The following is a 6,475-nucleotide window of genomic DNA, read 5'->3' on the forward strand; positions in this document are numbered from 1 at the left end:
ATGCTATGTGTGCATTCAGTGCTGAATTTTCTCTCCCCTATGGGGATAAGGAGCAGGCCCAGGAGTGTGATTAACTGATCTAAGGGCTCAGAGTCAGGAAGTCTGGCTCTGGGTCAGTGCTATTCTGGATTCTTTCACTTCCCCACTTCCTAGAATACTGAGGTGGCTCCCTCAAGCCTCCAAAGGGGATCGAGGAGACTTTGTCTAGTTTTCACTATCATAACAAGATGGTCTGTGCATATTTGGCACTTGTGTCCATCAGTCATGGTGCTTTTGGAGGTGCAGTATCACAGAACACCCTTCAAGTTGAGCCCCTCTTCTTCACCATCTTGCAAAAAGCCCTTTCTTTGGGAACTTCAATGGTGTTAGCTTTGATCTAGGTTCCCAATGCCTGGGTCACATCCAGGGAAGGGTACACAGGGAGATAGAGCAGGTAGGGAGAAGGTGCTGTGGGCCCTGTGGGCTGCCATCAGCACCTTGTTTTTGTACAGGGTGCCTTCTCACCCTGCTGTCAGGTATACTGGAACCAGTGGGCCTCGGATCTTTAGGCTGTGGACAGGGCTCATGCCTACTCCCTCCAACACCACCCTCTCCAACACTCCTCCTGACTTACTTCGATTGTCTGATATGATTTGCACCAGACTGTAGTCTTCTGGCTTGTCTTGATGCAGGTTGTGTTCTTCCAGGGCCTTGCTGATCATGGCTAGAGCCCTATCTTGGCTGGTCACCTATGGTGGATCAGGGACAGACTCTCAGGGCCTGAGTCCTGGAGCCTGATCCCTCACAGTGCAGCTGCCAGAAATCCTATGGGCCAAGTCTTTTCAGGGTGGGGTCTATAGGGGCCACATGCTCTTCCCTTGGACCCACAAGAGATCATGGAATGAGGCCAAGAACTCAGGGGCCAAAGAGTGACCATGCAACAGACTGTGGGAACTGAGGAGTGAAATCTGGCCCTCATGCTCTCAATTCTTGCCTCCCAATCATGGGAAATGGTGTTCCCCTGCCATGCCTCTGACCCTCCAGGACCCCTCCAGATAGCAGTGAACACCAGGAAATAGCACACATCCAGTGTGAACCCAAATGTCAGAGAGGAGGAGGGGCTGAATGATACGCTACAGGTCAGCAGGACTGCCCTGGGCTCCAGGATGCAATTGTGGTCAGCAAGGTCTAGAATGCAGTTACCTTGAAATGAGGGCCAATCTGGAGGCAGGATCAGGACATGGGTCAGACAAGGGAGAGCTTAGTGAAACTACCCCTGCTCCTGGCCACAAGAGAGGAGCACCCGGGGTGGTTATGGAACAAGGCTCTTAGGCCCAGTCTCTGTGCAGGGGCCAGGCGTGGCTCCATATGCACATCCCATCCAGCATCTACCCCTGCTCACACCTTCATGGCCACTGTCCTGGGGCAGACGCTGTTGTCCATGCTGGTCACAGCAGCAGCCCTAACTGGCTGGTATCTGCATGCATCAGCTCAACCTCCACTTTGAGGCCAAAAGTCACCTGCTATCCCTGTTCTCCTCTGACCCTTCAGTGGCTCTGTCTCCCCCCATGAGAAAGTCAAGCTCTGTCTAGCAGTCACAGGGCCTGATGTGACCCACACCTCTTTGGACCCACCTCTTCCCCTTGGTTCCTGTTCCTTCAGGCCCTGGGCTCCTGGCTGATCCAGGGGCTGCCCAGCACATGTCTTCCTTGGGCCTGGTGGGCTGTCCCCTCCCTGATCCTCTCTGGGGCCACCTCAGCAAGCTCTTCCCAGGCCGTGCTCACTCCACGTGCCAGCCTCAGCCCCTATGTCCACTATCCTTAGCCCTGACTGCCATTGAACTCACACTCTTCCTGCCTCTGGAGGTGGTTGTCGGTCTTTCACCATCCACCAGGAAGTCTGCTCCATGAAGGCAGGGAGGGAACATGCTCTTCCTTATGTGTCAACTGCCTGAACCACTGAGGGGCCCCAGGGGATTTCCACATGCCCAGCTCACCAGGATACTCTTGTACTTGACGTTGTCCTCATACAGGCTGACACGGACAATGCCGCAGGGCCCCCCTTGCCATTTATAGAGCACGTGTGAGTAACCATGCATGTGGTTGGTCTGCATGGCCCTGGATTGGATGGAGGGAGATGAAGAAGGCATTCCTCCAGATGCTGATGTGACTACGGACGAGTTCTGTGATGGGGAATACAAAGATAAGCAGAAGGTCTGGAAGCTCAGGGCAGCCCTGGGCTGCTCTAGAAGCTCCTATCAGTTCTAGAAGTTCTTTAGCAGTCAACAATCATCAAGACCTTTGTGGATGGGGGTGGCAAACAGGCACAGGGAAGGGAGGGTGAGTGGAGGGCCAACACGGAGAGGAGGTGGGCATTCTCTTTAAATTCCTGGCCATCTTTGGAATCTGAGACATGGTCCGGGTGGATTTTACCTTAGAACTGGAGGCATCAGCTGTATGTATAGGACACGAGTCAGCTGCATCCCTGCTGCTGAAGCCTTGGCTCCACCTGTGCTGGACACTGGAGTGGATGGTGCTGACACCACTGGATTCAGGGACATGGCGGCTGGAAATGAGGGTCAGCTTACTTTGGGGGCTTCCCCCAGGATGCAAACAAATCCCTACACAGCTCCCACTGCACCCTGCTAAATGCTCTGACTACCTCAGACATCATGCAGCATCATCCCATTTCACAGAATAGGAAACAGGCCCAGAGATGGGGCAACTTGCTCCAGTCACAGGGTTGTTTTGGTATAGAGCTGAGATCCTGTGGCTAAATCATCAGTCTTCCCAAGCCCATGCTTAGCCTGATGGTTCCCTGAGTCCAAAGACAACCCGCACTTAATGCCCAGGACAGGGAAATCACTTTTTGCTCTAAAGCTTGATGCTTTCCGGTAGGTGTTTGGCTTTGAATCTCTTACTGGCCAACTGGGATGGGGGCTCTAGCTCCTGAGACAGGTGCTAGCTACAGCACAGAGTGGCAGCTGTGAGCTTCCCAGAGCCACACCTCATGTATCCCTCCCGGTGCCCACACAGCAACTGTCATTTACATGCCCCAGATGTCTTCAGGTAAAGGTCTTATGGTCAAATCTGGAACATTTGGTATCATCATAGCCAGAAAATACCAACAACTCCAATGGCCATAAATGATGAAGGCTTACAGAGAATGTAGTTTATGCATCAAATGGGATATTCTCAGCCATAAGACATAATGAAGTAGAGATACATGCTGGAACGGAAGGGGCCTGAAGAACATAATGGTAAGTGAAAGAAGCTGGACACTAGTGGCCACTTACAGGATTCCTTTGGTATGAAGGTTCCACATTGGGCAAATCCACACAGAGAAGATAGATTAGTGGTTGCTAGGGGCTGGGTTGAGGGTCGTAGGGGGGAAGTTATTACTCTTGGGTCCAGGATTTCACTTGGAATTATTGAAACTTTTCTGCGATTAGGTAGTCGTTATAGTTTTACAACCTTCTGAATACACTAAATACTCTGACAATGGCCCTTTAAAAGGCTAAAGTTATGTTATGTTAATTTTTTTTAAAAGATTTATTTTATTACTCTCCCCTTTCATCCTCCCCTCCTCTCTGTGTCCATTCGTGTGTGTTCTGAGGCTGCTTGCATTCTCCGCGGCACTGGGAATCTGTCTCTTTTTTTTTTAATTAATCACAGATTATTTTTTTAAGATTTATTTCTCTCCCCTTCTCCCCCCTCACCCCAGTTGTTTGTTCTCTGTGTCTATTTGCTGCATGTTCTTTGTCCACTTCTCTTGTTGTCAATGGCATGGGAATCTGTCTTTTTGTTGTGTCATCTTGCTATGTCTGCTCTCCTTGTGGGTGGCCCCACTCGTGGGTGGGCTGCACTTTCTTCATGTGGGGCAGCTCAATATGGGGTGCACTCCTTGATCGTGGGGTTCCCTATGTGGGGGACACCCCTGCATGGCATGGCACTCCTTGTAGCAGTGCTGCATGTGGTCCGGCTCACCATATGGCCAGGAGGCCCTGGGTTGGAACCGTGGACCTCCCATGTAGTAGGCAGGCACTCTATCAGTTGAGCCACGCCCATTTCCCTGGTGTGTTAATTATATCTCAATAAGACTGATGTGAAGTTCATACTGGAAGTCCATAATATAGTTTGCCCTGAGTGGGCCTGGACAGCTTGTGAAATAGACAAACACCTGCACATTCACTGCTGGGCTTAAGAAAGCCTCAGGGGCTTTCAGAGACTAGAGGATTGGGGAGTGGCCAGGTGAGTGGCTCTGACCCTGGCTCTGATCTTCACCCTGGACTGCATCTGTCCCCACCCACTCCCCACCCTGGCTGGCTCCTGGGAATGGCATCTCCCCTCATTTATTTTGTGTGGAGCTCAAAGAGTAACTTCTCCTTACCCTGAGCTTCTGTGCAAGCTGTTTGATTCTGTGAGTCTGCCACAGGGAAGAAAATGTCTTTGTGGGAATTTGTGAAACAGCAGGTGGTGACAGTTGTCAGGCACTACTGTACTGGTTGGTAAACTACCATGGCCTTGAGTCCCCCAAGCACCAGCCTAGACTCCCTGCCCCTTTTTTGGGACCCCAGGACCTCCCTATGATCTGTCACCTAAAAGGTTCATGCTTCATGGCAGGGGCCTCAGGACCCCAACCAGGACTGGTTTTCTTTGTCTTGACCAAGCTGCCTGCCTAGCTCCTTGTGTGCCTCTGCCCACTCTCAGCCTTGTCCTGACTACCTCAAAACTAAATCTGTAGCTGTGGGACTACAGAGAAAATCCATGCACAATTCAGAAAACAAAGGAAAGAAGGTACTCTCAGGCCCTAAAATTTCTTAATCTCACACTGGTCCCTGATCTTCCCCTTCCTGCTCCCCCTCACTCAGGCCTTTAGGCTCTCCTTGGGCTGAGAGGCCCCTGACCAGGCAGTTCCTTCCCTGCCTCTTCCTCTCCTCCAGCCTCCAGAACCCCAGGAGGCCACATCACTGCTGAGGAAATCCCTCCACACTGGGGTACTCTTGGCAGCAGCCTCAGTCAATCCCTCACCACAGGTGTGACCCCCAATCCAGTCTTCCTGGGGTTTCTGCTCACCCACCCCCAGCCTCACAGAGCAGGCTGGCCTGTGCTTCAGTGGAATTTGTTCTGTCTCTCCCCAAACAGGGTGGTAATGATGAATTCATCCTTGCCTGTTGCACAAATCTGGGGCAAGTTTTGTTTTGACAACACCCAGTGTGTCTAGGGTCTTTGTCTATTCTGATAGGCTAGGATGAAATATGCTGATTACCACCCCAATACAAGAAAGTTTACACACACACTCACATAGGACCATGGGGAACGGACAGAGAAAGGAGCCAGCCTTGCCAAGAATTCATTTTAAAGAAACCTCTGTCCTCTCAAGAAAACATAGCACTGTTGCTATCTTAATTTTCAAGCTACTGTAAACCTTTTCTTTCATTTGACCCATGAACCCTGTGAAAAATATTTGGATAGACCTTCACTTTGACACATTGCTTTTTTTAAAAGCTGTTTCCAGAGAGCCCACTTATTCCTAGCAAATACCAAAGTCTACATTTTCTTTCCCATCTTACTTGTGAAGAAATGTGAGGCCCAGGGAATGAAAGAGACACATCAGAGTCTCAGCAGAGAGAAGAGGAGCTGCCTTGGGAACGTGGGCTTCTAAGCCCCAAGCTCCATTTTCCTTTTCCACTGTAGAAATAGACAAGTGTGGCTCCCAGGCAAGTGTGGCTAAAAGAACCCAAATTTAATGTAGATGATTTCTGTTTTTACCATGCCTTCTTCTATCCTATGTTTGAAAAAGCAAAGCCATTTCAGGTCATTGTGAGGCCAGGAAGAATGAAAGAACCTAGTGGCCACATCAGGAAGTCACAGTTGCCAGGAAATAACAGGTGGGGGCATCAGGGAGCTAATTGGAACCAGGAGCCCCACCAAGGTTGCCCTTTGGCCTACAGGTTAAAAAACAAGATGGCGTGGCCCTAGTGCTCACTCTGCTGGCCAAAGCCTATCCAAACTTTAACTGCTCATGTCTAGGAGGCACCAAGGCCTCCTGGGGGTGATGGGTGGTTGTTTGCAGAAGGGCCCCAGAAAGACCCTGTGTCCCCAAGAAGGGGAGGGAAGGTAACTTAGGAAAGGAGTTTTCCATGGTCGGTGGAAGAAAGAGCAGTTGCATGTGTGCTGGAGGTGGATTCAGTGGTCTATGTGGGTGGGGGTCAGTCCCCAATGCCCCCAGATGTTTCAAGGGTTGTGGGAAAAACAATGACCACTTCCACTATACAAACAATGAAATGTAACATTTTTAAGCACCTAAAGGAAGGGCGTGGCTAATAAACATGGCTTGCAAGCTGAACAGATGAAGGAGCCAAGAAGTAAGGTGAGAAAGTCAGTTAAGAGAGAGAAAAGGTACAGTGAGGCAGGGAGGAGAAGGTGGGGCGTGAGAGGAGCTGAGCTGGTGTCCATGGGAGACAGAGAAAAAGAGAACAGCCAGGCACCAGTCT

At 50.6% G+C, this 6,475-nt stretch overlaps 1 long non-coding RNA gene across 1 annotated transcript; it reads right to left on the minus strand.

Annotated features, from left to right (window-relative positions):
- Positions 1-626: 626 nt before the first annotated feature.
- LOC131275533 (uncharacterized) lies at positions 627-2,543 on the minus strand. The gene is made up of 3 exons (XR_011647253.1): positions 2,412-2,543; positions 1,976-2,161; positions 627-728 (listed from the first exon to the last, which is right to left on the minus strand). It is a non-coding gene; the product is annotated as an uncharacterized lncRNA (long non-coding RNA).
- Between the last annotated feature and the right edge of the window lie 3,932 nt (positions 2,544-6,475).

The sequence above is a fragment of the Dasypus novemcinctus genome, chromosome 23 (assembly GCF_030445035.2).
Source record: "Dasypus novemcinctus isolate mDasNov1 chromosome 23, mDasNov1.1.hap2, whole genome shotgun sequence".
In the NCBI taxonomy this organism is placed as follows: domain Eukaryota; kingdom Metazoa; phylum Chordata; class Mammalia; order Cingulata; family Dasypodidae; genus Dasypus; species Dasypus novemcinctus.